Raw genomic sequence first — 7417 nt, forward strand, 5'->3', positions numbered from 1 at the left:
CTAGCTCCTTCAGGAGCCTCTGCTGGCTTCAAGTCGCTAGGTGGCGCCAGAGATCTCTCCTAGAACCCTTGGGGAGCTGATTTTCCACCCCGTGGGAAAGGGAGCAGAGCGGGGATGGTAGGGTACACCTCAACGGCTTTGGGGTGCTGTGTCTGCCTTGTGCCCCACCGTCGTGGGGAACCCACGCCCCTAATTTCGTGCCCCGGGTCTCAGTTCCAAAGCCCTCAGTTCCAGGACGCGGGCTGTAGCCCAGATCAGTGGCGCGGGAATGGCGCCTTTTGAATCCCGCTCCCCTGCCTGGGCGCCTTGTTCCTGCTCACTCAGGGAGGGCCTCCAAGCGTCTCCCCGCAAGCCTAGGTCGCGCAAGCTTACCGGGTGGCCGGGGCTGTGTGCTGGTGCTGGTCTCCTCCTGGGGGGCGGGGCTCTCTTTAATGGCGCCTGGAGCTCACCTCCGCGGCGGATCCTGCAGGGTTCTCCACAGCTCCCGTTCACGGGGTGTGGTGGCTGCAATAGTTCCTTTCCACTCACAGACCCGCTTGCTGCGTCCTTTGTTCTTGTTGGCCGTTTTGGTTTGTTGTTTCCCTCCTCTCTGCCGGTCGGAGAGTGCCGCCTCTGTGGGTGGGGGAGGGGAGCAGGGTTCTGCGCTTCCCTCCCTTCTGGTCCTCTTTTATGGCAACTTTCTTCTTTGGGCAGTTTGCTGGAGTCGTCCGTTTATCTTCCGTGTCCCAGTTCTCACTGGGACCTGCCGCTTTTCCTCCCTATTAACTTTTTTTAATGGGAGATCTTACTCGCAGCATCTCCTCGCCGCCATGTTGTTCCGCCCCCTCAGATTTGAGGAGTTTCTTTTGCTCCAGACATTTATTTATTTATTTATTTTTTGTTTGTTTGTTTATTTATTTATACAAGCACTGGGTACAGTCAGAAGCTCAGGAGGGTGAGAGAATTCACCAGAGACAGAGCAGGGAGCAGAGCAGGCAGAAGGACCGAAGTACACTGCTGAGGGGAGCGGCGGGCGGCAGGAGAGGTCTGCGCGCCATGTGGGACCCTCGCCCGGTGGCCGGGGAGCAGCCGGGGATCGAACCGGCACTGCAGAGGCTGCGGGCAGCTTCGCAACCCAGCGCTCAACCGCTGTGCCACCGCGGAGGCCCTGCTCCAGACTTTTTAATGATGACCAAAGAGGATTGGTTGAGAAGAAATGAGCTCACCCTTTGGGATCAATTTTTGCATTTTACTAACAGTTAAACATTTAAAAATCACATTCAAAACATAGCCTTTCTCATCACCTAACTCTCAAGGAAAACACACAGAGACCACAAACTACAAGTCTCAAATACAGTGGGGTTTTCATTTAACTCCAGCCCATCCCCCTAGGGCATGGGTGACTGCCTCAGCTGGGGGAAATACTCCAGGTCCTCTTTGTTTTCTTGGGTCACGGTTGCTTCTTGTCTTGGTTCTTAACCTTGTCTGTGTCCCAAGCCAGTGTATAACAAACACAATGGGAGGAGTCAGTGTTACAAAGAATTCCTCATTCCTTTGCAAGAGCTCAGAATCCAGTCTGCATGTTCAGCCTCCCTCAGTGGCCCTACTCATTCTTGTTCCTGATCTGCTGCTTCGCAGACCCACGTGGGGCCGGAACCTGAGGAGGTTGCCTTTCCTCCCGTGCCCTTTCGGTGGCTGGCCTGCAGCCTCTCCCAAATGGCTTCTCTCTCCTGCCGTGTGACAGTGGGAGGGCTGACAGGGCCAACCTGATTTTTGGCAGGGAAAGAACAACTTCTAAAGCAAGTTGCTATAGTTACCAAGTCTTCCCGCTGCAGAGCAGTCACTAACTCTGTGCTACTTTTTTGTGTTGCTCTATCAGATGTTCTCCTTGGGTGCTCTGGTAGCTGGGAGTTTTGCTATTTAATCATTGCATGCCCACTTTATGCGTGGGCTACACAAAGAGTGAGGAGCAGAGGGCCTCTATTATGGGAGCGTGCACACACACACGCATACACACACACACACCCATACGTGCCTATTTTGAATGTGACATACCATAAATCTCACAGGTGTTTTTCAACTAGGATCTCTTGCGCCGAATTTATTTTAGAAGGCTGTCCACAATGATAACTCATTGTATATGGAATCATTTTGTACATTTCAAAGAAATGTTTGTTTCTATGTTTCTGAACACAAATTATGTGCGTGGAAAGTTTCCCCAATTCTTTTCTCAGTAATTATCTATTTTCTATCTCTCGGAGAGTAAAATAAAATGGAAGTTGATTAGAGATGAAATGATTCATTTGTGAGCATTTGTGAAAGTTAATTTTCAAATCAGACCCATTGTTGAACTGTTTTCATTGTTTGTGCATGATGGTAATTGCTAGAAATTGTGACATTTGGAGCCTAATTGAGCTTCTCTCTTATCTGATGGGCACAAATGTTCTAGTAGAAATTCAGAAAAACTACTGTAGTGGGTGATGAGCAGTATGTGAACATTATATAGCCTTTCTCCTCACCCAACTCTTAAGGAAAACACACAGAGACCACAAACAAGAGCTGCAGTTCTCTCAGCCTCAGCAGGATCTGCTTCTGAACCCCTGCCCTCTCTGGTCCTGCCCAAGTTCTCTAGATGGCCACGAGCAGGTGCTGCCACTAACCTGCTCTCAGAGATGATGTTCTGGGTGGGGATTCTTCACTATGCACGCATCCCCCCCTCACTGCTGGAGGCTCTTGGTGGCAGGCCTGGCCCTTGACGCCTATTACTCATGCCCTGGGGCAGCTTGATTTGCAGGTCACTTCTGCAGAAAGGAGTTGATCTTTAAAAATGACTGAAGCCAGGGCCTCCCTAGTGGTGCTGGGGTTTAAGACAGCACTACCAATCTATGGCCAGCCACTGCGGCATGAGTTCTATGCCCAGCCACGGAGTTAACCCACATGGCGCAGCAGACCTCTTTTGTCTCACCTGCTGCTCCCCTCAGCAGTGTATTTCAGTGGATCTGCTTGTTCTGCTCCCCACTCTGTCTCTGGTGAATCCTCTCAGCCCCTACACCTCTGCGCTATACCCCAGTTCTTTTTTTATTTTTATTTTGATTTTTATATTCAGATTATTTCTTGTTTCTTGATATGGGCCTATAATACTATGTACTTTCCTTTAATACTAACTTTGCTGAAGCCAATGGTTCTGGAATGTTGTGTTGTCTTTGTCATTTGTCTCAAGGTAATTTTTATTTTTTTATTTTTTTTATTTTTTTTTTATAATAAATTTTATTTTTATATTCCCCATACAATTGCAACCCCCCCATTCTGACCCCAAACCCTCCCCTCCCGCCCCCCACCCCCCAAAAAGTGTCTCTGGTTCATAGTTTTTTGTTAATTTTGATTTTCACTTTCTTATAGTTATTCATTTTCCTGGTCCCTTATTTAAGTTTTCTAGATTCCTGCTATGAGTGAGACCATCCGGTATTTTTCTTTTTCTTTTTGGCTTATTTCGCTGAGCATGATCCCTTCCAGCGCCATCCATGTTGCTGCAAATTGCGTGTGTTTATCTTTTTTGAATGCTGAGTAATATTCCACGGTATATATGTACCACATCTTCTTGATCCAGTCATCTATTTTTGGGCATTTGGGCTGTTTCCAAAGCTTAGCCATTGTAAACAGTGCTGCTATAAACATAGGTGTGCAGGTGCTCTTTGGAATTGATGTTTCTGTGTCCTTTGTATAGCCCAGTTCTTGAATGCATAAATAAATAAATCTTTTTTAAAAAATGACTGAAGCCTGAGATAGGAAACCTTTCCCTGTCCCTGTCTCTGTGGTATGCCAAACTGGGCCACCACAGGGGAGGCCAACCAGAGGATGTGTGAAAGTGGCTTAGAAGATAAAAGTTGGGTAAAATGGCAGCGGTGTTTCTCTTCCAAGGGCAGGCTTTTGGGCCTAGTGGGTGGGCTGCTGTCAGCCATTTCCAACTGCGAAGTTCACAAAACTCAGGTGTGATATTGAACTTCCAGACAGATTGCTCCAAAGACATACCCAGTGAGAGTGAGCCTAGTAAAGGAGGCCTGTGCTGGCTGTCCTTGAGGGTCTATATAACCCCACATTGCCATGTCACCTTCCCTCTTCCAGCCCCAGCCACCACCATGAAGGCTGACTTTATCCCTGACAAAGGCCTCTTTTTCCCTGACATGCTCTCCACGCAGATGGGGCCCTACCAGCCTCCAGCCCTGTCTTTACCTGTTCATCAGAGACTTTCAGCTAATTCTAAACTGTTTGCTGTGGGCCACCAACCAGCCAGGAAGGACCCAGTGTGAGTCACAGATTTCAAAGCGCTTCAGGAAGGAGAGGGAAAAGACTAAATGGGTCTCCAAACCCTCATTGTGTCTCCTGGACCCAGGAAGGCCACTGAGCTCTGCCTAGGCTCCCCCTTCTTACCCAGGAATGGGCAGCTCTCTCCAGGCAGCAGGAGACTCAAGTGTGGGGCTCATCTCATTTATTTCTCGTCTCCTGGGGACTGCTGTCCTAAGGTGTTTTTCAAAGTATGAAACTATTTTTACATAGACCTTGTCTGTTTTAGTGGGTGATAATGTAACAGGGTGGTCCCCAGGAAAGGGGGAGGTTCTAGGTTTCCTGCCCCACCCAAAGGAGGGTGGAGCTGAGCAGGGAATGAAGAAGCTGCAGAGGAGATTGAGGAAGGAAGGAAGCAGGATGGAGCCAGAAGGAGATCTCGAGGAGGCACATGGAGCAGAGAGACATGTGAAGAAACCACGCTTACCTTTTGGTCATGGACTGGGTGACACAGATGTGGGTGGAGACCCATGGGGAGGTGACCATGGTGGTTTTTGTCTTGATTTTAATTTTGTTCTTTTCCTTCCAGGCTTGTCTGGTTGTTTCTGATCCTTTTCTGTGGGTCCCACTGGAAGCTGCTTTAGACTTGTGGCAGGCTTTGGGGCCTTGCTGTGGGCCAGTCCTGCTTGGGTGGACTTTTACCCACAAGGGGACAGGGAACTTTGGGTGCTTGATCTAGAAACTAGATTCTTTGCCTTTCCTGTATTGTTTACTAATTGTATTAAAGTTCCTTCCCATTAAAGTCTTACATGTTTTGTGTTGATGCGACGGATGGCAGAATCCATTTAGAGTAGTCAGGTTTGCGGGGTTTGGGCTGCCCCTCTCCCTGCCCTGTAACACTAAGACAGGGGAGTAAATCTGCTACTTTGTTATTCTGTTATGGCCAAAAGTGCATGCATTCTTTTCTGGTGGATTCCCTGAACTGACATTTTCCTGCTTTGTCTCTGGCTCTCCAGAAGCTCCTTGTAGACTCTTCTAGTCAGCTTCGGTCTGGGAGCTCCTCCATCCTCTACCTCCCTGTTCTTCCCTCCCTTCCTGGGAGAACTTACCCATACCCAGGGCTTTGGGGACCACTGATGTCACACATTAATTCCTAGCCCACTGTCCCTGTCACAGATACCCACCTCTTTATATTTGCCTCTTTAACCATACTTTATGTCTCTAAGTGCCTCAAACTAAACATGTCTGGAATGTGTTAATAATCTTTCCTCAAATCTGATCCTGAATTGATAGTTATAAAGCCAAAACCCACATGTCTTTCTTGATACTTCCCTCTCCCACAGCCCCATAGCAATCCACCCCACAGCAAACCTTGTGATCCAGTTAACCTCTATATGTACTGCTAACTTTCTGGCCTCCAGTCTATTTTGGTCTCCATTGCAGCCTGTAATGATCTTCCTTTCAAATGTAAATATGAATATTTCCTGCAACTGTTTCAGATACACTAAAGATCTTCCATTGTGAGGCCCTAGCTCATCCCTTGCTAGTCTGGGTGCACAGCAACACCCCTTCAGAACCCCTCCACTGGTGTTTTCCAGTCCTCACAGGTCCACACTCCTTGAGCCATTGCCGTCCCCTCTGCCTATTCCTCCTTCGGTAAACTCAGTGGCTACTTCTGAAGTTGGGCTAGGTCAGGGGCCCTGTTTTCGCTCTCATGGCACCAAGACGCACCTTTTCTTGGCAGTCGATATGGTTAAAACTTTGCTTTTATTTGTCTAATTCCATGATTAGTGTTAGTCTCCCTCCCTAGACTTGGCAAGCTCTCTGATAGTTTATAAACTTGTCTTTCACCTCACCACCATTTTCCCAGCTCTGATGCTGAGCTTGGCTCAGGATTGGTGCTCCATGGATGCCCTGCTCAGCACAGGAGTGCCATGAGGGGTACCTGGGCCATGGGAGGAGCTTCCCAGCTGCCCAGCCTGGGAGGAGTCTCGCGGAGGCAGTACACAGAAGAGGGGTTCCTGTGCATAGCCCTGCTGAGGCTGGGCCACCCACAAGCTGCTGTGCTTCTGACACTGACAGTATCTGCTCTGTTCCCCAAATGGCAGAACTCTTCTAAGATTTTAAGGTGAGCCATTCAACTTTCCTGTTCTTCCAATTTTTTTTTAAAACTTCTAAGAAGAAAAATGTCAGACAGGATAACTGGAGCAGTCACCTTAAAAAATGAAGGGAAGCTGTAGTTTCAAGCTGTGGGCATTTGGATGGTGTGTGGGACAAAATGTAGGGTTGCTTTGCCATCAAGCTACGGGCTGGATACCTGACGTGCATAGAGGCTAATTATGGCAAGACAACAAGCAAGAAGGTGAGAGGAAAAAAACAAATTTGCCTTATGTCTAGGTAGGGAAAGGGGTTTGTGTTGGTTTGGAGAATGAGGTTGAGAACAAAGCAATTAAATTTTATTGGCTAAGGAGTAGGTTAGGGGCAGTGAAATGTGGACTTGATTGAATTTCACTGGCTAGGTTACCAAGCAGAAGTACGGTGAAGCTTTTTCTCCAGATAACTGGAGTTTGAAATGTCTGTGGGTGGGTGCCTCACCTCTGGATAGCTGCCAACTCTGTCTCTATGGGTTCCCCATAAGACTAGGGACATCTATGCAGGTAAAAGCTGGGTCATCTGCTGATAATGCTAAAGCAAACATCAAAGATAAGTGTAGATAAGCTTTTTTCCTCTAGTATCTAGGCCCTCAGGGGCCTTTAACCTTGATTTCATTGTCCTAAGTGCCTGACCCCAAGCCTTATCTGTACTGGAGAATCTCCAGCTTCAGAGTGACAGTGCAGCTCCCAAGCCCATGCCCTGTCCTCCTCTGTTCTGACAGTTTTCCTGGTGTGAGAGAAGCACCAGGAAGAAGAGGGGCTCCGCCTGGCCAGATCTCAGGGAACCTCAGTAATTTGGGATCCCCTGCATGAAATGAGCAGCTGGCTTGTGCACAGAAGGACCTAATGGTTAGAAATCCAGCAGGCAGTTTTTGGCACATCCAGGGGGGGCTTTAACTCAGGGAGTCTTTCTGACACCAGGCAGGCTTGGCATGCTTCTGCAACAGCATGGGCAGGATCTCCTCTTTAAAAGGTCCTGAGCAAGGACCAAATATGGGTTTACA

This window comes from Talpa europaea, assembly GCF_964194135.1.
Source record: "Talpa europaea genome assembly, chromosome: 2".
NCBI lineage: Eukaryota > Metazoa > Chordata > Mammalia > Eulipotyphla > Talpidae > Talpa > Talpa europaea.